This window comes from Pelobates fuscus, chromosome 8, assembly GCF_036172605.1.
Source record: "Pelobates fuscus isolate aPelFus1 chromosome 8, aPelFus1.pri, whole genome shotgun sequence".
Taxonomy (NCBI): Eukaryota; Metazoa; Chordata; class Amphibia; order Anura; family Pelobatidae; genus Pelobates; species Pelobates fuscus.
The window spans coordinates 62,818,720-62,844,225 of record NC_086324.1 but is presented as its reverse complement, the minus strand read 5'-3'; the positions used below and the strand labels follow the sequence as shown (position 1 = coordinate 62,844,225).

The following is a 25,506-nucleotide window of genomic DNA, read 5'->3' as shown; positions in this document are numbered from 1 at the left end:
TACATCCTGTCCGCACCCTCTCAGGGAACCCATTGGGTGACCCATGCACTTAGGGTTTACCCGATGGGTATTGCTGAACAGGGGCCTGGCCAGGTGCAGTGGGCCTTTAACAGTGCGACAGGGCACCTGTACTATAGACAATGCTGTGAGGAAGTGAAAGCAGGTCACTTCTTCCCACTTACAAAGGTAGCCCCGCGGTGGGCAGAATATATGTCACATTAGTGGGGAAGAGCGAAGGGAGAGACAGTCTCAGCCAGCATTAGCAGGACTCCAAAAAAGCCATACTGCTGCAAAAAAGGTATGGTAAATGGTAGAGTGGCTACAACAATAAAAATGATGACATGTATGTGTTCATCTGTCAATGTATGTGTCAGTTAGTGTGTGTGTGTATCTATGTGTCAGTGTGTGTGTAAGCACATGTGTATGTGTGTGTATCTGTGTGTCACGGTGTGTGTATGTGTCAGTGTGTGTATCTGTGTGTCAAGGTGTATGTATGTGTCTGCAAGTGTATCTGTGTGTTAAGGTATGTATGTGTATGTGTCAGTTAGTGTATCTGTGTATCAATGTTTGTGTATGTCTCAGTCTGTGTATCTGAGTTTGTGGGTATGTGTCAGTGTGTGTTTTTGTGTGGCAGGGTCTATATATGTGTCAGTTTGTGTGTGTCTGTGTGTATGTATATGTCACCAGGTTCAAGTCCCCCAGGTTTTAACCCTTCAGATGTAAACATAGCAGTTTCAGAGAAGGGGAGGAGAGGTCACCAGCGCCGAGGGAGCCCGGCACTGGATAAAGCTAAGTGGCTGAAAGGGTTTTAACCCCTTCAGCGCCACGGGAGGGGGACCCTGAGGGGGGGGGGGGGGTCAAAAGGATGATATAGTGTCAGGAAAACGGGTTTGTTTTCCTGACACTATAGTCATCCTTTAAATGCTACACACAAGTACACCTGTATTCTGTACCCTTACACGCGCACACACATACTTTAGACAAAAATATGATTACATTCAAACGCACAAACACTGCTCACAAATACAACCCTAGCATGGCATTGTGGGAGTTCGACAACCTGTGCTAGACTGTGCTAGGGGGGACAAAAAAAATTCTTGCACCAGGGCCTTTGCTACATTATTTCACCACTGGCATAAACATTGTCAATATAGGCAGAGCAGAAGATTTAGCAACTCTGAAAATAAAGAATGTTGGTAAAGGAGGAGTAGACAAGTCAATATCCAGTACACTGTGCATCTAGGTGTCACTGTAAAACCGTTTTAGGAACTGGCATTTCCACTCGTTGTCTCTACTACCTCAACCAGAGGCCCACAGCCAATGAGCTAGCTTTACACTGCATTGCTTGACTCAGGTGAGCTAATTGAAAGTCCTAGCCAGAAGCTTATGGTCCTCTGTCTGATATAAACGTGTTGGGGAGCGGCGCCCTGCATTCTAAAAGGGTTTGACTTCATACAATGGCACCATAACCACTACATCTTGCTTGCTGCTTGAATCGTTCCTCTAAGCAGATGCACATGTGCATGTGCTGATGCATGTGCACAGGTCTTACTGCTGTTCCTCTTATGGCACCATTACAGCTTGCCCATTCAATGCTCTGCCATCACTGGTACGTGCAGCTTTGTGGAGGATATAAATGTGTGCATCAATACAACATCAAGGACATAAAGACGTCAGGCATGTTGGAAAGCTGACTACATCTAGAAGATCCCATGACAGTGTTTCCTTAACACACCTCTCAAGTCACTAAACCTCTCCTCACCTGAAATCACACTAACTTCTCTCATTACTAAAATATCCCTATCCTTTCGCTCACCTGTCCCTGGCAACACCATCACCATTACTTCCACCTTACTCCCCTCCCCGCTCTATTCATCTCATGCACTCTACACATACCTTTCCAGCCTATCTCCACCAACTCCTCCCAAATCCTCTACATACATACCCTCCTACAAAACTTTCAAATCCTACTCCCACCTTCACTTCCCTTCTATCCTTCTGCTCCTAGCAGCTGGTGATGTCTCTCCAAACCCCGGTCCCCTCACAACAAACTCACCAAATACTAACCCAAGGATCCACACTAATCTCATACCCATCTCATGTTTCTCTAAATCCTCCTTCAATACTGCCCTGTGGAACGCACGCTCTGTTTGCAATTTAACTAAATCCACTGCTGTCCATGACTTCTTCATCTCTCGTTCAATAGATTTACTAGCCTTAACAGAAACCTGGCTCTCCCCCTCTGACACTGCCACCCCTGCATCTTTGTCCTTCGGTGGTCTCCAACTTACCCACAACCCAAGAAACTCTGAACGTAAAGGTGGTGATGTTGGGTTTCTCCTCTCCCCTCACTGCTCCTTTAAACCTCTTCCCACCCCCCATTCCCTCTCTTTCCCGTCATTTGAAATACATTCAATTCGCCTTTTCAAACCCTTCTCTGCTAACATTGCTGTTATTTACCGTCCCCCTGGTTCCCCTCTTCTCTTCCTTGACCACTTTGCTGCCTGGCTACCCTATTTCCTCTCTTCTAACATTCCATCCCTAATTCTCGGGGACTTCAATATTCCTATAAACCCACCTTTGACCTCTGCAGCGACTAAACTACTTTCAATTACTTCCTCCCTCAGGCTATCGCAGTGGGCAAATTCTCCCACCCATGTAGCTGGCAATACCCTTGACCTAATCTTCACTTATGCATGTACAGTATCTAATATCTGCAACACTCCATATCCACTCTCTGATCACCACCTCTTATCATTTGCTCTCGCGTACCCCCTCACCCAACAACCTGAGCCTAACCCCCCTCAACTCAGGAGGGACCTTAATTCTCTTGATCTCCAGCAGTTGTCAGCTGACATTGATTCACGACTGCTGTCCATCCCTTCCCTCTCCTGTCCTTCACTGGCCATCTCCACATATAACTCTACTCTTACATCTGCCTTGAACGCTGCAGAGCCACTCCAAACAAGTACCTCAAGGAGGACCCGCCCCCAACCATGGCATACTAAATCAATGCGCTACCTGCAAATATGCTCCCGTTGTGCTGAACGCTCCTGGAGGAAGTCTTGCACCCAATCAGACTTTCTCCATTATAGATTCATATTGTGTTCATACAGTGCAGTCCTTGCCCTTGCCAAACAGTCCTATTTTTCCTCTCTCATTAGTTCATGTTCCCGCAACCCCAGGCATCTCTTTGACACCTTTAATTCTCTTCTTCGCCCTGCTGTGGCCACCCCCCAAACTAACCTTACTGCTGATAACTTTGCATGTTACTTCCATTGAACAGCTAAGGAAAGAATTCTCCCCTCCTTGCCTTCTGTTTCTCAACCACACATAGATCATGCCTTTCCTACCCTTCAGACATTCTCCCCAGCTACTGACCAAGAGGTGGCTGCTCTTCTTTGCTCCTCTCGCCCCACCACTTGCCCACTCGATCCTGTCCCATCTCACCTTATCAGATCTCTCTCCACTTGTCTCATGCCTTCTTTAACACACATCTTCAACTGCTCGCTCTCTTCTGGCATCATCCCTGCTGACCTTAAACATGTCACTGTAGTACCTATACTAAAAAAAACATCCCTCGACCCATCCACCCCCTCTAACTACCGTCCCATATCCCTGCTCCCTTTTTCCTCAAAGCTTCTGGAAAGACTTGTCTTTCCCCGTGTGTCTCATTTCCTCAATTCCAACTCTCTCCTTGACCCCCTTCAATCTGGCTTCCGCCCTCTCCACTCTACAGAGACTGCCCTTATCAAAGTTACTAACAACCTAATCGCAGCTAAATCCAAAGGCCACTACTCCATACTAATTCTTCTTGACCTCTCAGCGGCCTTTGACACAGTTGATCATGCTCTCCTTCTTCAAACTCTTCAATCGCTTGGTCTCTGTGACTCTGTCCTCTCGTGGTTTTCCTCTTATCTCTCCCAATGCTCATTCAGTGTCTCTTTTTCTAATGATACCTCCTACCCTCGTCCTGTCTCGGTTGGAGTCCCCCAAGGCTCCGTCCTTGGTCCCCTTCTATTTCTCTTGGCAAACTTATTACCTCTTTTGGATTCCACTACCACCTGTACGCTGATGACACCCAGCTATATCTCTCCTCCCCAGACCTCTCCCCTGCTGTCCTGCAACGTGTCACTGCTTGCCTTTCTTCCATCTCTGACTGGATGTCCTCCTGCTTTCTTAAACTCAATCTCTCAAAAACTGAGCTCCTTGTCTTTCCTCCTCCTAATACTGATCCTCCTCTTTCGCTCTCCCTTCAAGTTTCTGGTACTAACATCAGTCCATCCTTGCAAGCGCGCTGTCTTGGCATCATACTTGACTCTGGTCTCACCTTTGAGCCTCACATCCAGCATGTTGCCAAATCCTGTAGATTCCATCTTAAAAACATAGCCCGCATCCGCCCCTTTCTTGCACCAGATACTACCAGGGAGCTTGTCCATGCTCTAGTAATTTCCCGCATGGATTATTGTAACCCTCTCCTGATTGGTCTTCCCAAAAGCCGTACTGCACCCCTACAGTCCGTAATGAACGCTGCTGCTAGACTGATTTTCCTCTCTAGTCGTTTCTCTCACACCTCACCCCTCTGCCAGTCCTTACATTGGCTTCCTGTATGCTATAGGAGTCAATTCAAGGTACTAACTCACACCTATAAAGCAGTGAACAACTCTAGCCCCTCTTATATCTCCTCACAGATCCATAGGTATGTCCCTTCTCGGTCTCTCCGTTCTGCCCGTGACCACCTCCTGTCCGTTGTCCGCACCCGTACGGCCAACTCACGCTTGCAGGACTTCTCGCGGGCGGCTCCCTTCCTATGGAATAGCCTGCCTACCGCCATCAGACTCTCCCCTAGTCTTGCATCTTTTAAGAAGTGCCTTAAAACCCATCTCTTTAGGCTCATGGCCTCCAAGACTAACCCTTACCTCACATACCTGTCTCTTGCCCTCTCCTAAAGGGCAGCCCACCTTATTTGATTGCAAATTCCTGTCCTAATGTGTTTTACACCCCACCTCCTATAGAATGTAAGCTTGATTGAGCAGGGTCCTCTTCAACCTATTGTTCCTGTAAGTTTATTTGTAATTGTCCTATTTATAGTTACATCCCCCCTCTCATAATATTGTAAAGCGCTATGGAATCTGTTGGCGCTATATAAATGGCAATAATAATAATAATACAATTATTTTAAACTTCTAAATAGCACAGACCTTTTTAACATGTACTCGTAGCCGTCATGGTATGCAGTGCATTCAGAAAGTATTCATTATTTTCACATTTTCTAATGCAATCTTATACTACAATTTGTTAAAATTATCATTACGTGCAGTCATTGGCTATCCCTTTAAAAGTCTAAGCCCATGGAGTATTGCAATAAACAACTCTATAAAAAAAAATTTAAATAAACATTTAGCTACTGTTGGTCTTTGCACAGATAGCTTGAATGGTTAAAATATGTTTTGATCCCTGAGTTCATCAATAAGTCCTATTTTTATTGATTTATTTTAATAATAGGTTGGAAAACTAATAATATTCAGAAAATGAAAAAAGAACTTAAAAAAAACAACAACAACAAAAAAGCCGGTATGTTAGTATTGTAAGATTAAAGAAAGAATACTTTTTTTTTAAATAAACCTTGTTGGAGAGGCAGTAACCATTATAAACAACTAATAGCTAAAGCTGACGTGTGAGATTAAACCCCATGAATAACTAAACTATCGGTAGAAAGCTTATTTCAAAGCAGAACAAACCCCAACTGCTTACAAAATTGCAAAGTAGCAGCAATAATGCCCGCACGTCTTTCTCTGTTGGTGAGCCCATTAAATCAAGGCTGAATTGTCGGTCAGTCTGGACCCAATCCTACTTAATTGCGTCCTCTAAAGGCAATGTACTTTTTTTGTGTATGTGTTGGTTACTGTAGCCCTTAGCGATCTGCCCCATGCCTTCGCAGAGGCGTGAGATGTACAGAAATTGTCAGAGTCTTGGACAAATTAAATTTGGTGTTCTTGTGAACGGCAACAGTGGCCAAATGTGAAAAGCAGGAAAAAAAAACTAATAACATGAAAAGAGGAATACAATTCTAGATTTGTTCAGCTGTCAGAGCTTGTACTCAAGACAGCTTGTGCAGAGCTGAGTCAATAAAATGGGATTTTATCAGAGAACAGAACAGCCAACAGAGACACCTCTGTTACATCAGGAGAGGAGAGTCCGTTTGGAGGTGTCACACACCAGTTTACAAATTACCTTTACTTCTTTTTAAGCCCTGCAGGTTGCATTCATGTTTTGCAGAAGTCTATTATTTGGAGGAGGTAGTACCATTTAATATTAGGATCTATTTGTATCAAAATCACAAGTGTTTTTCTTGAAACTTCTTCTTTTCTTGAAATACTTACAATAGATGTTTACCTGGCTATCAAAATAACATTTGAAAGTACCAAGGGTTATATACAGTATCTCACAAAGGTTAGTACACCCCTTATATTTTTGTAAATATTTTATTATATCTTTTCATGTGACAATACTGAAGAAATGACACTCTGCTACAATGTAAAGTAGTAAGTGTACAGCCTGTATAACAGTGTAAAGTTTCTGTCCCATCAATATAACTCAACACACAGCCATTACTGTCTAAACCATTGGCAACAAAAGTGAGTACACCCCATAAGTGGAAATGTTCACATTGGGCGCAATTAGCCAATTTCCCTCCCCGGTGTTTGTCATGTGACTCGTTAGTGTTACAAGTTCTCAGGTGTGAATGGGGAGCAGATGTGTTAAATTTGGTGTTATCGCACACTCTCATACTGGTTACTGGAAGTTCAACATGGCACCTCATGGCAAAGAACTCTCTGAGTTTCTGAAAGAAAGAATTGTTGCTCTACATAAAGATGCCCTAGGCTATAAGAAGAATGCCAAGACCCTGAAACTGACCTGCAGAATGATGGGCAAGACCATACAGAGGTTTCACAGGACAGGTTCCACTCAGAACAGGACTCGCCATGGTCAACCAAAAAAGTTGAGTGCACGTGCTCAGCGTCATATCCAGAGGTTGTCTTTGGAAAATAGACGTATGAGTGCTGCCATCATTGCTGCAGAGGTTGAAGGGGTGGGAGGTCAGCCTGCCAGTTTTCAGACCATACTGCATTAAGTTGGTCTGCATGGCTGTCGTCCCAGAAGGAAGCCTCTTCTAAAGATGATACACAAGAAAGCCTGCAAACAGTATCATGAAGACAAGCAGACTAAGGACATGGATTACTCGAACCATGTCCTGTGGTCTGATGAGACCAAAGTAAACTTATTTGGTTCAGATGGTGTCAAGCTACAGTTCATTGAGGGAACCATAAATGCCAACATGTATTGTGACATACTGAAGCAGAGCATGATCCCCCCCTTCGGAGTCTGGGCCGCAGGGCAGTATTCCAACATGATAATGACCCCAAACACACCTCCAAGACAACCACTGCCTTGCTAAAGAAGCTGAAGGCAAAGGTGATGGACTGGCCAAGCATGTCTCCAGACCTAAACCTTATTGATCATCTGTGGGGCACACTCCATGGAAGGTGAGCTCTGGTGAACTCCATGGCCACGAGGGTTAAGGCAGTGCTGTAAAATAATGGTGGCCACACAAAATATTGACACTTTGGGCCCAATTTGGACATTTACACTTAGGGGTGTACTCACTTTTGTTGCCAACAGTTTAGACATTAATGGCTGTATGTTGAGTTATTTTGAGGGGACAGCAAATTTACACTGTTATATAGGCTGTATGCCTACTATTTTACATTGTAGCAGAGTGTCATTTCTTCAGTGTTGTCACATGAAAGATATAATAAAATATTTACAAAAAAAGTGAGGGGTGTACTCACTCTTGTGAGATACTGTATATCATGACCTTGCTATTTCACAGCAGGGCAAGACGTTTTTGTATGTTTTTAAAAATAAAAAAATATTGCTCACTTCAGTTTTAAAACAGCATATACAGTACTTAGTGAGAAAGGCAACTTTTGAAAATAATATCATCAGAGCAAGAGAAATGTTACATTAAGGCACTGTTGTCCTTTTCATTCTGTTTGGCCATACTATATATAGGTAGATTAAATTACGCTTATATAGTGTCAATATATTCTGCAGCACTGTATCAAAGTAAAAGTAAAATCTAACAATATGTTCGACATACGGGAATGGTAGGTGGAGAGAACCCTGTCCAAATCATCTTGCAATCTAAAAGACTAGACTATGCTAGCCTGACAGTACAAAATGGAAAATGATTTAAAGATTCTAACATTCCATTTTCATATTATGCTCACCCTCAGCCATATTCTCCTCCTTAGTTATCTATTTCTCTGCAGCCATATTACATCCTCAGCCTTGCAGCCATGGATTATCCCAAGCCATACCTCTATATCTTCTGCACCCTTGTTCCAATCTCAGCCTTCCATACCACCAAGAGGATATGTTTCTATTCCAGCCTCCACATCCCATCTAGCCTTGCTGTCCTTGCTGTCCAGTTCAGCAATTAAATGGACAATTGGTGGATGTTACCCTCATGGCAAATATGTTTTTGGCATGTTGAGTTGTGTTTTTCATCCCCATCCATTTTCCACCGCATCCCACTGAAATGTAAGATATCATTGGGTGACCTACCAACTAGTGATGTCCCGAACGGTTCGCTGGCGAATAGTTCCCGGGGAACATAGCGTGTTCGCGTTCGCCACGGACGGTGAACATATGCAATGTTCGGTCCGCCCCCTATTTTATTTATTTTTTTGTGGCCAAATTTACTAATACTAACTAAAAATTACTTAGTATTAGTAAATTGTGCCCCTACTCGCAATACCGCCTGTGGCTGCTCACTGTTAAAAAAAAAAAAAAAAAAGGGGGGGTCCCCCTCCCTGAGCGGATGGGGGCCCTAAATACCAATAGGGGGGACCTAGTGTCCTCCCCCCGGCCCCCCCCCTGAGCGGCGGGTGGGGGCCCTAAATACCAATGGGGGACCTATTGTCCTCCCCCCTGGCCCCCACCCCTGAGCGGTGGGTGGGGGCCCTAAAAATAACAATATGGGGGGGACCTACTGTCCCCCCCGGCCCCCACTCCTGAGCGGTGGGTGGGGGCCCTAAAAAAACAATAAGGGGGGACCTAATGTCCCCCCGGCCCCCACCCCTGAGCTGTGGGTGGTGGCCCTAAAATTAACAATAAGGGGGGACCTACTGGTCCCCCTCCTGGCCCCCACCCCTGAGCGGTGGGTGGGGGCCCTAAAAATAACAATAAGGGGGGGACCTACTGTCCCCCCCCGGCCTCCACCCCTGAGCGGTGGGTGGGGGCCCTAAAAATAACAATAAGGGGGGACCTACTGGTCCCCCTCCTGGCCCCCACCCCTGAGCGGTGGGTGGGGGCCCTAAAAATAACAATAAGGGGGGACCTACTGTCCCCCCTGGCCCCCACCCCTGAGCGGTGGGTGGGGGCCCTAAAAATAACAATAAGGGGGGACCTACTGTCTCCCCCCGGCTCCCAACCCTGAGCGGTGGGTGGGGGCCCTAAATACAAAGGGGGTCCCCCCCTTATTGTTATTTTTAGGGCCACCAACCACCGCTCAGGGGTGGGGGCCAGGAGGGGGACCAGTAGGTCCCCCCTTATTGTTAATTTTAGGGCCACCACCCACAGCTCAGGGGTGGGGGCCGGGGGGACATTAGGTCCCCCCTTATTGTTATTTTTAGGACCCCCACCCACCGCTCAGGGGTGGGGGCCGGGGGGGACAGTAGGTCCCCCCTTATTGTTATTTTTAGGGCCCCCACCCACCGCACAGGGGTGGGGGCTGGAGAGGGGGAGGACAGTAGGTCCCCCCCTCATTATCTTTATGGCCCCCACCCTGGCTTCACAAATACATATTTAGTAAAAAAAAAAAAATCATAAGAAAAACATAACATTAAAAATGCTCTGAATAAAGGTAACTACCGGCAACCAGAGAGGCATAAGGTTAGTATTACATTTTAGACAAAGATATTTTCAGCAGGAATGTAGAAGTAGCAAAGTGTAGGTACATGTATAAAAAATATGAAGGGAGATTCCTAGAGTAAACAATGTAAACATGCCAAAAGGATTTTAAACAACAGTCTGTTCTCATTGAGTCTCTACTCATCATCACAGTAGACTGGGGTTGAATCTTGAGAGGCAAAACGCGTCATTATGTATTCAGTGGTTAGTGGTAGAGTCCCGATTAGTGTTTAATTGTATTTACAGACACTAATTGAAGTACATAATATATTACCCATTTTCTAAGGCATATAGCTCACATTTTTCTTGTGCCACATTAAATTTATATCAAGTCATGACATTATAGGTAGGGTTAGAGGACTTTTGGGTGGCAATCATGTGTCTATGTACCTATACTTTATAGTGTATTTGGCTATTTTCTTAGTTCAACTTATTCAGACAGCTTTTTGAGCTCAGTTTCTGCTACAATTCGATTTGATGCCTGTAATATCTTCCACATATTGAAAAATCTTTCATCCGTTAAGTGCTAATCCTCCTTTGAGAGTCTTGTTATGGTCAGTGGTACAGTCATCAACCCAAGTCTTCAGGCTTACTGCCTTGGCGTCATCAATTACTCCATGCTTTCTCTCCCTGCTTTCTTCCTTCACTCCTGTCAATCTCTATATCCCACCTCTTGCATTTTAAAAACATATATTTCTTACAAGATGCGACTAAACCTCTTGTCCAAGTGCCCTTTATCTCATATCAACTTTTGAATCTTAATCTTTATAGGTCTCCTAATATTTTGTGATAAATACGTCCAACCAAACTTTTTCTCTTACCATTCATTTTTTGTACCACCTCAACCCTCTCAGGGTTATTTACTAAAGTGAGAATTGTGGGGACTCAAAGTGAATTTTAAATTTAAGGACAACAAAGCTGAATTGCAAGCATAGGAAGCTATTTTAGCCTAACACTTTAAATTTACGTTGAGCTCACCTTGAATCCATGACAATTCTCACTTTAGTCATCTCTCAGTTACTAGGGTTAATTAATAACCTATCAAATTATTCCTTCCTTGAATTAGGTAATAATCTCAAATCATTCAGCTTGTTCTCCAATTTTCTGTTTTAACCATGCAAATACAATTTTATCAAAGAAAACAATGTTGATATAAAGATAAAGTGGCAGAAAAGTGACAGAAGAAAGGCATTTTGGGTATGTTACGTATAGCAGGTGAGGAAAGGTAAAGATGAGAGAAAAGGAAGCGGGGAAAATGAAGATAACATACAATAATCAACGACAACATTAAAAGCACTGACAGGTGAAGTGAATAACATTGATTATATTGTTACGATGACACTTGTCAAGGGGTTAAATATATTGGGCAGCAAGTGAACAGTCAGTTCTTGAATTTCATGTGTTGACAACAGAAAAAATGAGCAACTTAAAAGATCTAAGTGACTTTGACAAGTGCCAAACAGTGATGGCTGAAGACTCAGCTAGAGCATCTCCAAAACATTATTGTTTGGTGTTCCCAATAAGCAGTGGTTAGAAGCTACTAAAAGTGGTACAAGGAAGGACAAAGTGCCCATGATCCCTGTCCACCGCTGAAAGTGCCTTCAATGGGGACATGATCGTAAGAACTGGACCATGGAACAATTGAAGATGGATTGATGACTCACATTTTATTTTAGATCAGGTTTGTGGTGGGACCGCTGTCGGTCCGTGGATTGCCTGTCTGATATTATGTGTGTTTCCCCATCTTTTCGTATCTTCTGCCCGCTCTCTGTTTGGGAGTGCTTCACAAAGGGAATTAATTCGCCTCCCAAATGGGGACCATCCCGATACTCCATTTAGAATGTTGGCTTAGAACCTTCACACCTCACAACCGCAACCCATAAGGGAAACAGTTAATGAGCACTCCTCCGGCTGGCCGCCATTCATGCAGACGAACACCGGCCAGGGGGAACGTTAGGGGATCATTTCCCTACTCCTTCATTTCCCAAGCAAGGACCTCCCCAGTGCTCTATTAGAACATTCACATTCTGAAAGATGACGCTTCCCTTGCAGGGTTTCACACAGAGACCTCGCGAGCGGAGTCTGGTCGAGGAAGGTACCGCTGCGAGGGTCCCTGAGATTGGTGTGGGCACTTCTGGGGCACTGGCGAGTTTGGCGGGCTTTGCAGTGCCTCCTGGGACAAGGAGACCAGCTCTTTTCTTGCAGGTTCTCTGTGCCTGGGAGACAAAGGGACGGTCTCTTTTTCCCGTGCTTGTTCTCCTAGGTACAGAGGCTCATGGGATGAAGACCCACCTGTCCCCAGATGTGGGAAACCCTGTGTTTGGGTGGCGGGCTTTTGGAGACAAAGGGACAAAGCCCTTTCCCGCATTAGGTTCCCAGGGAGGGGGAGGATCCTGGGAGGGGACATTGTATGCTGTGTGTTACACTCCTTGCATGGGATTATGCTTAAAAGCCGTGAGTGGCAAATAAAGTTGTTGTTGTACCTCCAGAACTGTGTGTCATCCAGTTACGGGGGGGGGGGGGGGCAGGGGGAAGAGTCTCTATATTCTAACTGGTTCCTGTTCAGCTGAAGGAAGGGAATTAGCGTAGGTAACCGGTCGGGTTACCCGTGGTCCGCTACAAGGTTGATGGCCAGGTTTGTGTGCATTGTTTACCTGGGGAAGAGACGGACAAAACCACATGGGAGAAGGCAGGCTGGTGGAGGCAGGGTTATGCTCTGGGCAACGTTATCTTGGTAAACCTTGGGTCCTGGCATTCTAATGGATATTACATTGACATGTACAACCTACCTAGAAATTATTGCAGACCACAAACACCATTTCATGGCAATGGTGTTCCCTGATGTCAGTGGCCTCTTTCAGCAGGATAATGCACTGTGCCACACTGCAAACATTGTTTAGTGGTTCATGGTTTGGGGAACGTGGCAAGGTGCTACATTGGCCTTCAAATTCCCCACACCTCAATCCAATTGAGAATCTGCGGTATGTGCTGTAACAACAAATTCAAACCATGGAGGCCCCACCTTGCAACTTATAGGACTTAAAGGATCGGCTGCTAATATCTTGGTGCCAGATACCACTGGGCATTTTCAGTTGTCTTGTGGAGTCCATGTCTCGATGCATCAGAGCTGTTTTGGAAGCACAAGGGGGACCTACACAATATTTGGCAGGTGGTTTTAATGTTGTGGCTGATCATTGTATTTAAGGGGTTATTTCCATAAGTGAGAATTCAAAATGAATTTAAAATTTAAGGCCAGAGTAGTCAAAATGAAAGTAAAGTATTTTCGGGTTTCGCTATTTTTACCTTAAATATAAAATTCACTGTAAATTCTCACTTTAGTGAATAATCATTTAAGTCTACTGCTGCATATTGCAAACAAATTCCCAATTGTAGACTAAACCTGCAAACTCCTCTCACTTTCTCAATTTTATATTACAAGTTTTGTACTAATACTGCAAGAATGTAATAATAATAATAATAATAATACTAATAATAATAAAAAAAAAGAATACAGACACATAATGCCATGTAATACTGTGCTGTAAGGCAGCAGTCCTCAGTCCTCTATGCATGGGAGACTATTGCCCTCGTGCCCCGTTTGCCAGCCCTCCCATGCCGCCTGCACTGTTCTCTCAGATCTTTCTTTCCGGAACTCTCAGTTTTCACTCACAAAGTCAGCAGATTCTTATACAACTCCTGGTGGAAAATTAAAGTCTCTATCCAGACGGACCATATTTTTAGGGAGTAAGCTTTTGTTTTGTGTATTGCTACAGTTTATTTTTTTATCTGCACTATATTTTAGCATATGCTTGAGTATGTGATGGGAATATGTTTTTTTTTAAGCACAAATTATATAAGTCATGACATTATAGGCAAGGTTAGGGGACTTTTGTCATTGTGTTCACAATGCATGCAGTTTTCGGTTGTTATAATAACTATTCTATTTTACAGCACAGACAGCTGTAGACTTTGTGAGGCCTTAGGGGAGACTCTTAACATTAGGTCCCCACTGACACCCATAATGCTTCCCCTCTGCTTGCGGCTCAGTTTCCCCACAGTGGGTGCTGGCATATCATTCCACACCCGAAAGCAGGGAGATACAACTTCTCATTAATTTCCTTTTCAGGGCTGCCATCATAACATTTGGGGCCCCTTATAAAACAAGTTGCTGGTCATCCACCAACCCACACATATTGACCCACATGCTCCCAGACATATAGATATATGCACACACATATGCATTCCAGACACACTCATGGATACATAGGTTTACCCAGCTTTCAATTGCCAGACAAAAATACACACACACACTGACAAACCTAGACACACATTCTGACGGCCATGCACAAACATCCCCACATCCATGTCCAAGCCCATACACAATGACAGACATACACTTACTGATAGACAAACATACACAAACACTGACAAAGACACACACAAATGCAAATATTTCAATTTAAGATGTTTTAGCAACCCTTTTATTTGTATACCATTTGCAAGGAAGATGACATCTCTGTGGTCCAGTGGGGATCCAGTGCTGGCTGCGAGCTGTACTCAGGGGGCTGTGATAGTCTGTTCTTCTTCTCCTGCATAGCTTGCTCTGAGAACTACGAGAAAAAAATCTGCAGCCTCCCTTGTGCAGGGCCTTCCTGCATGACCATGCATGGGGAAAGGCTGTACCTTATTGTAAGGTTCCCATGCTGTCACCGGATTCTGCAGTAAGGGCCAGTCACCAACCAGACCACATACCGTAACAGGGTCCCTTGTGGGCTCCGGAGCACAGGCGTGCTCTTTAATAGATTATGGGCCATATCTAGTGGCAAATAACAAAGAGAGGGCCTGGTGCAAGAAATGAGCAGGGGAGGCAAAAGGTATATCCTCAACTGTTGGAAAACTCCAATGATGCTTTGGCAGCTGGGTATCTGCCTGCCCCTCACTGGCCATCTCCACATATAACACTACCCTCACCTCTGCCTTGAACGCTGCAGCCCTGCTCCAAACATGCACCTTGAGGAGGACACGCCCCCAACTGTGGCATACTAAATCAACACGCTACCCGCAAAGATGCTCCAGTTATGCTGAACGCTCCTGGAGGAAGTCTCGCACCCAGGCAGACTATCTCCATTATAGATTCATATTGTGTTCATCCACACAGCCCTTGCCCTCGTCAAACAGTCATACTTTTTCTCTCTCATTAGTTCATGCTCCTGCTATCCCAGGCATCTGTTTGACACCTTTAACTCTCTTCTTCACCCTGCTGTTGCCACCCCCAAACTAACTTTACAGCCGGTAGCTTTGCATGCTACTTTACCGACAAGATTGAACAGCTAAGGAAAGAATTCTCCCCACCTTGCCATTCTCTTCCTCAACTACACGTAGATCATGCCTTTCCTACCCTTCAGACTTTCTCCCCGGCTATTGAACAATAGGTGGCTGTGCTTCTCCTTTCCTCTCGCCTCACCACTTACCCGCTTGATCCTGTCCCATCTCACCTTCAGATCTCTCTCCCCTTGTCTTGTGCCTTCCTTAACACACATCTTCAACTGCTTTCTCTCTTCTGGCGTTGTCCCTGCTGACCTTAAACATGCCACTGAAGTATCTATCCTGAAAAAAACATCTCTTTACCCGTCCTCCCCCTCTAACTATCGTCCCATATCCCTGCTCTCTTTTTTCTCAAAGCTTCTGGAAAGACTTGTCTTTACCTGTATGTCTAACTTCCTCAGTTCCAACTCTCTCCTTGACCCTCTTCAATTGGGCTTCCGAACTCTACACTCTACTGAGACGGCTCTTATCAAAGTTACTAACGACCTAATCACAGCTAAATTCAAAGGCCACTACTCCATACTAATTCTTATTGACCTCTCTGCTGCCTTTGACACCATTGATCATGCTCTCCTTCTTCAAACTCTTCAATCACTTGGTCTCTGTGACCATGTCCTCTCTTGGTTTTCCTCTTATGTCTCCCAATTCTTTTCGCTCTCCCTTCATGTTAGTAGAATCCACATAAGTCCATCCTTGCAAGCGCGCTGTCTTGGTTTCATACTTGATTCTGGCCTTACCTTTGAGCCTAACATCCAGTATGTTGCCAAATCATGTAGATTCCACCTTAAAAGCATAACCTGCATCCGTCCCTTTCTTACGCTACCAAGGAGCTTGTCCATGCTCTAGTAATTTCCTGCATGGATTATTGTAACCCTCTCCTAACTGGTCTTCCTAAAAGCCATATTGCCTCACTACAATCTGTAATGAATGCTGCCACCAGACTGATTTTCCTCTCTAGTCGGTCCTCTCACACCTCACCCCTCTGTCAGTCCTTACATTGGCTTCCTGTATCCTATAGGAGTCAATTCAAAGTGCTAACCCATACCTATAAAGCACAAAAAATTCTAGCCCCTCTTATATCTCTTCACAGATCAATAGGTATGCCCCTTCTCGGTCTCTCCGCTCTGTGACCTTCTCCTGTCCGCTGCTCATTCCCGTACGGCCAACTCACGCTTGCAGGACTTCTCGCGGGTGGCTCCCTTCCTATGGAATAGTCTGCCTACCGCCATCAGACTCTCTCCTAGTCTTCAATCGTTTAAGAAGTGCCTTAAAACCCATCTCTTTAGGAAAGCTTACGGCCTCCAATACCAACGTCTACCTCACATACCTCTCTATTGCTCTCTCCTAAAGTGCAGCACTTTACTCTTTCCTCCAGCTCTGCTTCACTCCCACCTTATTTGATTGCTATTTCCTGTCCTAATGTGTTTTTATACCCCACCTCCTATAGACTGTAAGCTTGTTTGAGCAGGGTCCTCTTCAACCTATTGTTCCTGTAAGTTTTCTTTTAATTGTCCTATTTATAGTTAAATCCCCCCTCTCATAATATTGTAAAGCGCTACGGAATCTGTTGGCGCTATATAAATGGCAATAATAATAATAATAATAATGTGTCCATTCTTGCATGGTTGTATTTGTGAGTAGTGTCTATGTGTTTGAATGTAAGCGTGTTTTTGTATGGTGTGTGTGTATCCAGGTATGTATATGTTTGTAGTGTTGGTGTTTGAATGGGATTTATTTCCAGTCTAGTTTGCAGGTTAAGGGCGCCCACCTGGGCCCCTTGTAAGAGATGAATATCAGATGGCCCTAAGTGTGAGGGATACCCAAAGGGCCCACCAAGCTTGAGGGCCCTAGGATTGTAGCATCACCGATTGTTCTGCCCCAGGTTGTACCCACCTGATGGTGGCCCTGAGGTCCTGGATGCTGGCAGAGTAGAGAGAATGGCCTTGTTGGCTATGCGGCATCCCCTCAAACTCGCATCAGTTTAGATTTATCCCCCTCTACTCACCCTACACATCTGAGCTAGAAGGTGATGTAACTCTCCAATTAGGCGAGTTAGCTGGCATGAGATCTCAGTAAGTTTGAAGCATTAGATGGCTGCTTAACTCACCTAATTAGAGAGCCCCCTCAGTCTACATCTTAACTCTTCTGTCCCTCCTCCCTAGTCTAAAATGCTTCGTTCTTTTTAGTTACAGTAGTTGTGTACTAATTTCACATCTCATTTTCCATCCCTCTCTCTCTTATCTATAGTGTCCAATAACACAGTAAATAGCATCAGAAAGAAAAGGCTTCTAGGAGTTATTGATCAGATAACAATATTTATAAGTAGCAAGTTGATAGCTGAGCAACAACTTCCTCAAACCTTTGCTCTAAAGTTGTGAAGATACAGGCAATTGAACAGATTTATAGTGAGCTATCTAGAGACTGTTCATATATATAATCTCTGCTATGGGAATTAAGCAGCTAATTTGCCCTCTTCCCTCGATCCTGTTGGCCAATCGTTGGCTGAGAGCATCAGGTCATTACTCTCAGCAAATAAATTCCCATCACTGCATAGTGCATATAAATATGTCCAGAATTGGCATCAGCCAGTCCAATGACATTACCGGAGGTGAAGTTAGCAATGGGATTAAACTCTGACGGTTCATCGCAAAACATTACACATGCAGACTCCACTTACCATGTCATGTTCAAAACACTGAAGTGTTCATAGTTGTTGGAGCCCCTTTTCTAAGGCTTGGGGGCAGGCTAACAATATAAATAAAGTTTTAACCACTCTAGCTTGATTAATAGTGTTTTTTATTTCTAATGCCGGAGTGTTCATTAAAAAAAAAAAAGTGGAAAAGTGGGCCCACAGAGGAATGCAATTTATCCTTGTGTGTAACTTTACTCCACTACCATTATACTGTAATCTCCCTTAGGACGGGCTCTTACCAACCATAGCATTCCTACACGTGTTTGCCAAGGATAACTTTTATTTGCTGATTAATAAATATATGGAAATAAAATGGGTACTAAGGTGGTGGCATTGTACCACGTGATAAACATGGAACTATAGAATGAGCACTGTGTACTAAAAAACACTAATCTCTATTGTAGATGCATCAAGTTCTAGGTGTCTAGCATACTGTCCCTCTCCTCGTCAGTAAAACAGATATGAGCGTATAGTAACCATATAGTAGATTAAGACCTTTCTTTATATAGAGAGCTATTTGGTACAAGTCAGAGGTGACACGTGGCTATTTCCCTGTGTCATTTAGACTTCACATGAAAGTATGTATATCATCATGTTATGAGTTTCAGTTCCCTCATAATTTGCATATGTAAATTAATGCATGCGTGTGTCTTTGCAATTAAATGCATGTACATGTCAGGTCATACTTGTAGAAATTGAGGTGTGGGAATATATGACATTTCTATTCAGGCGACCGTTGATAGATGTCAGTTCTTGACAGCTCTGTGTAATTTGGATTTCCCATGGTGCAATGCTGGGTTTAATGATAGATTACTTTTTTCAATGCTTACATAAAACGAAAAAAGAAAAATCTAAAATAAATAAAATATATAAAACATATATGTTTATATATCTGTGTTTCTTGGGAAATAGTATAAGTCTGTCTGCAGCTTCATTCACACATTTTTTTTTTTTTTTTTGTGTTACGGAAAATTCTTATTGGACCCTGACCTGGTCCGATCTGTGTTGTATTGCTAAGTGCTATGAAGGAGAAAAACATTTTGTGAAAGGTACAGTCTTAAAAACACAATCAAAGCATTAATGAGTTACACAATTTGAAAATTAACCTGCAAGCAGCTTGATAGCTAAGGAGATAAGCACAGAACGGGTAAGATAAAGAATAATTCCCTAATTTTTTTTCTCCGGTTGCACAATAGAGAAGGCAATGAATCTGTAGAATTACAATGGGAAATGTAATACAAGGACAGACAGAGCATTGCCCGCAGGTCTAGATAGGAGCATCTCTTGCGTACAATGCTATCTTTCAGCCCGTTAATACAAAGCCGTCGTTCTATCACTAGAATGATATTTTCATCCTTCAAGACTCGATCTGCTTTATTATATGTTCTTTTTTTGTTCTGTTCCATTTTTTTAAGATTCCTCAAATTGCCTTTTTTTCCTTTCCATGGAGAATAAAAACATGACAGACTATGCTCAAAAGTACAAAATTAACTGTAAGTGTAGGCAAGTGTCATTTCTTATCCTGCAGATCAACAGATGAAACCTTAAAAGCGGTTTGCCTTAAAGGGGCACTCACTGTTTAAAACTACTTATTATTACTTTCCCTGTACTTTCAACGACTCGTGTTGCAAATACTTGTCTGTTAGCTCAACGTGAGGAGCATTTCATCGGGGGTGGGGAGATGGCCCCTGGGCAGGCCGTGGAGTCCAGCGTAGTGCAATGACTTTCCTTGCCACACTCCTTCACTCTTTTACCTGCTTCCCTTCTTGTTGAGCTTCCCCCTCTTCTCCCAACACATGTATTAATTATTTTTTTTTCCATGTATCTCACCCCTGCCTGTAACTGACCATCCGCTCTATCGCCCCTCTCTGCTCACGAGTCATACTGATAGGGCCTCACAATGTTTTTACGTTGGGAAGAATTCTCCCTGTTCCGAATCAATCCACTACAGGGTTTCAATGTGAGCAAACAGAATACTAGAGTTAACATAAGACAGGCTATAACCGAGAGACAATATTGACTAACATTCTTGGGTAAGGTGCCCTTCTGAGACAAGAAAGCCTTTTAGACAGGCGGGGCTCCACAGGTTGGGACATGAGAGTTGGTGCGCTCGCCTGATAGAACCAGGTCAGTTACCACAGCCATATAGAGATGAATACAGACACAGTCTGGGGGCAGGTGAAGAGCATACACCACTGGCATGCTTGCAAGGGTGATTAATGTGTTCTATTTTTATGGAGAGCCATCGTTTGCATGGAGAACACCGAAAATGGCTATGGACAGTTGCAAGTGGATGAGGGGATGACGAAGGATGCTACTACAAGACTTCTATGGCATCATGCATTCCCTCACTCCCACCCCCTTTTTTAAATTGCCCCTAAATTCAGCCCCCACAACTCTTGTTCCTCATGTATTTTTGATAATGGCAGTGGATGTTGGTTGGGTCTCTATTTTGCTATGGATCTTTGTTTTACATTTATACTGCCAGATGGCTCAGCACAGCCAACATTTGATCCTGCTATGCCAAGGCTAAACTTTAATAAAAGTCAGTTAAAAACAAATACTTGTCTGTTAGTCCACCTATTGTACAGCACTGCAGAATGGGTTGATGCTTTATAAATAATAATAATTATTATTATTATATGACATTATTTAGTTACTACATGGTTCTTGGATTCAAAATAAAAATAAATAAAATGTGCAAAAATTAAAAGTTACGTTTGCAGGGAAAGCTTGCTAGCGTCAGAACCACCAACATTTACTAAACTTTTTGTAAAGTTTAATTTGTAAATTAGACTAACTCATATGGCAGATCTGTAAGAGGAAGGCAAGTTTATGTGAAAAGATAAATATTAAATGGAAACTACAGTGCCAGGAAAACAAGCTTCCTTTCCTGTCATTATTGCTTCCCCCTCTGTCAAATCCCCTCCCCCCCCCCCCCTCCCGTTGTGCAGAACGTGTTCTGTCACTAACCCTCGGTGCTGGCTCGGTTCTGCCCATGCTCCTCACTTGCTGACGTCATGCACGGCAATGGCTGTGCTCGCATTAGGATGTCCCTATAGGAAATCATTATTCAGTGAGGACGTGCCGGAAGTCCCTCTAGTGACTAGAGGGGGAGTTATCCCTAGCAGGTAATTATTGCAGTTTATAAAAAAACTGCAATAATTACATGCTCAGGGTTAAGGGTGATGGGACATTGCACTCAGACCACTTCAGTGAGATGAAGTGGTCTAGGTGCCTACAGTGTCCATTTAAGAGGGTTTTTTTTTTTTTTTTTTAAAAAAAGGTTTTTAGAAACTTCTTCCTTTTACTGTGGCCGCTACAGTGAGCTTTAGTGGTTAAAGTATTTAGAGTGACTTTTATTTATTTTACACTTGTTGGGTGCCTATTGGCAGGTGTTTAGATGTCTTCCTGTATGAATACAAAGGCTCAAATTATTCTTTGCACTAATTGTCTGATAATTCTATAGCGAACATGTTTTAAACGTTCTTTGTTATGACCTTAACCTGTGACTTTGGATAGACACCTGTTAGTATTAAGCTTTAGACAAGCCTTTTGTTCTGGCATTTCTCTGCTATCCGTAAAAAAAAAATGCTGCCCTTCTGCTGAAGTATGAGTGAACCTGTTGTGTTACTAAGCAGTCGTTCTCAATCCCTTTTGTTATAAATCAATTTAGACTCATTAAATGCTGCAATGGGCTTCAGTAGCTTCCTAATAATAATTATCGTTATTACTTATTAAAGTTGTATTATTTGTGCCAGATGGAGCCTCCCCCGCGCCTCGCTTCCCCATTCCTTTCTCTCCACCCTATCCTGTTAGACAGAAATGAATTTGAATTACGGTATGCTACCATAATGAGTTTATGATCGAAATAAACAGATGGCACTGTGACAGGAAATTATACACCGTTAAGATCACTTCAACACCAAGTGAAAGTGGTACCTGCAGGTGAGTTAATCTCTCTGCTGACAGAAGGGGCAATACTTTGCCTCAAAATGGCACAGTTAACACTTTAAGAGGTCTATATATAATTGTATCATGTTGTGGATGCAGAGTTAAATATAACTACCAACATGATTATCGTTCTGGTTTTTTTTGTTTGTCTATTGGCAGACACAGGAGAAAAAAAACTTACCTCATGAAAAAGAAACAAAGAAAAAAAAATTATGTTACTTCCTCTTCTTGCTTTTTCTTCCAGGAAACGTTCTGATAACAACCTAAAATCTAATGGGTGTCTTGAACTAAAGTTAGGAAAATATTGGCCAGTAGAATTGTAGGAAGGCTTAATAATACGGTAGAAGGCAGACTGTGAAGTGTTATGGTTAGATGGTGAATGTAGATATGAGTGAGGTTTGACAGGGATCCAGCAGTTTTAATATATATATATATATATATATATACACAATAGAGCTAATATTCTACCAAAAGGTAGACCCCCATGATGCTTTGCATACCTTTGGAATGCCTTTAGAATGTCAAAGCTTCATGGAAGCTGTAGTTTTAAAAACATCTGGGGGGGGGGGGATCTACCTTTTGGGCACCCTGCCTAGGGACAATGCAAAATGTAGAATTTACAGATTATATGAATATTTACAACAGTGTGTACGAAGTTGTGAACACAATGAGTATTAATCTAAAGGGGCACTCTAAGCACCATAACCATATAGCTCATAATTGATTTATTTTTGTGTGGAATCCCCTAATATTTTTGTCAAGCTGTTTTTTTTTTGTTTCCCTGGCATCCGCACCCTCAGCAGCCACAGTGATAAGGTAGAAGTCACATTTCCTTATTAACAATTGGGATTACATTCAACCTAAATGGCTGACAAAAAAATGAAGATGTCACCTATAGGCTTATTGCACCCCAAACACTATTATGAGCTAGCATGGTTATAATGTTTTGGTGCCCCTTTAAGGAAATTAGAGAAATGATGGAGTGTGGGATATTGGAATGTAATCTAAACAATAGGACAACCCAAGAACTTCATCTCTTGAAAGCATTAAAAGGAAGCAAAGAGCAATAGAAGCAGTTATTAGAAAACTTGGATGTGTAGGACAAAATATTAATCGTAGTAGAATGGAATTGCTGATGCTACTATATTGATCACTTGCTAGAGTTCACCTAGAACAGTGTGTTCTTTGTAATGTCAGTTTAATTATATGTATTGACATGCATGGTATATAAATAAATGCAACCGTTTTGCGTTTCATAAGCTGCCAGCAGGCACAGTATTAACCTATGATGGACAGAGGCAGTTGTATAAGTTCTGAACCAAAACAAAACCTGGAATTGGAGCTATATGTCTGTTCAACCATACGTTTTTTGTAGCCTAAGAAAGACAAGTAATGTCGTTTATCTTTAAGTTACCATTGTAGATCTGTGACGAGTGGCCCTGTCGAGGGCGTGGCGATTGGTTCCCTGTCTCACCCCTTCCTGTTCCTCTCTTTTCCCCTTACTACCCTCCCGTTTGTTCTCCCTCCCTCTCTTTCTTTTCTCTTTTCTTCCTGGGAGTTATGTGTACTTCTATGTTTCCTCACATAATCTTCAACCCGAATCTGACTGGTGCTGGCGTCTAAATATCGCCGAGTAGGGGGACACAGCTTCGCATGCGTAGAGTCGCAGGCGGTGCTGGTGTGGCGCTCTGGGCTCTATACGAGAGATGTAGGCTCCCCCAAACATTATACTCCCGCCTGTATTATATATAGGACGCTACATGTAGACGCTTCGTGTGAGAATACTTGATTTGTTGGCCAGTCAGATCTCGGCTCTGTTCGTTTTTATCTCATCTCTCTTAGTTAAAAACCTGGCGGGGCACTAATAAAGCATGGAACGTGGCGGTTTGTACACGATAGACATATATGTTTGGAGAATTACTACGCTTACTTTATACTTTTACCTCGCTTGTACAATATCGGACGTATTTTATGCTACTTGTGTCTTACTGCATTATAATGTTTGTATTCTTTTTGGTGTACTGCCTTGAAATAAATAAAGAATTAAAAAAAAAAAAAAAAAAGACAAGTAAGTTGCAGCGTACAACAGGCATCAGGAGTTGCACTGGAAACATTAAAATGGGTCAATATGAGTGTGTACCCATGAGTAGCCCTAAGCTCCATACAGAAGAAGAGCAAAAAAAAAAGAATGGATGGAAGTGAAGAACAGAGGATATCTGAAAAGAAAAGCAGATACAAGAGGAAAAGATTAAATTAAAAAAATAATCACCACAGTGCAGCCACCTCCACCCATTCAGAAATCTGCCACACAAGCAGTTCAAGGTCCATCTGAGGTGGATGGAAATCATCCATCTAGAGGGACCACATTTTAAGAAATTGGTCAGTAGTGTAATGAACAGCTGCCATAAATGTTTGTATCCTAATTAAATAACATATTTTATAATCTATTTGGACCAAGGAGTGGATGAAGATTTCCAATTCTTTGCAATACACATGTGTACTCCTGGTTCAGTAAAGCCAACCAAGGATTAGGGTCCATGCGTGTCTGCAGACACTTGGACAATCTATCAAACAAATTTTCCTATATAGGCCTAAGGAATGGACAGATACATACCCTTCTCTTTACACGTAGAAGATGAGCCAAGGAACATATGGGCCAGTTTAGTAGGGTGTATATATCACTAAACAAGAATTTTAAAGCAGTTGACTTTTAAGTAGATTACAAAATGCACATAGTGTTATTAGAAATATCAGACAAGTCATCGTAATCAATTCTATCAGCTAGATTAGCGGTTCACATCCCAGTCCTCAAGTACCCCCTAACAGTCCAGGATTTAGGGATTACCCAGTTGTGTCTAATGTATTTTTAGAAGAAGAAAAAAAAAACACTTTAGACACAACAGGGTAATCCCTAAATCCTGGACTGGTAGGGGGTACTTGAGAACTGGGTTGGGAATCCCTAAGCTAGGTCATGCTCCCATTCTACATATATTGAAGAAGACTAGGATTATCTATTGCGATAAAGTGTGAATATAAAAGACATTTTAGGCCACGATGTTTTGTTAATAAAAAGGGGGGGCATCTTGGGGAGATCTCAAATATGCACAAAACTAAACAGAAACTGCATGAAGTGAACAAACTCAGCCTCAGGCAACTTATACTTCCCAATAAGGAAGGCACGGGTGGCAACCGTACCCTCGACCAACAAATGTCTAACCTCTATAGTTCCCTTTTAAAGCCACTCTCTAGGAACCAGTCCGCTGGGGAACATAAATAATCATAAAATAATTAGGTTTTAGGTTATAAAATAAAGAAATGAGTTGAGACCAACTTGAGTCCCCTATTTATCTATACCATACCAGAGACAAGTAGAGTGCTAATTTTTTGGATTTGACTGGGAAGTCGGAATGTAATGATTTGTAAGTCAATTTGTGCCATGAATCCATCTGCCCTATAAATTCCTCTAAGTCGGGTCATCGTACTCATCGAGCAACAAGGTTAATCTGGTAGAGCATAGTAAATAGTTCTGCTTTATAATAAGAATAGAGATGTGGTAC

At 42.8% G+C, this 25,506-nt stretch overlaps 1 protein-coding gene across 1 annotated transcript in view; it reads left to right on the top strand.

The window, feature by feature from the left end:
* ERBB4 (erb-b2 receptor tyrosine kinase 4) overlaps positions 1–25,506 on the top strand; it is a 797,331-nt gene that overhangs the window by 514,892 nt on the left and 256,933 nt on the right. The gene's annotated exons all lie outside the window — the stretch shown is intronic.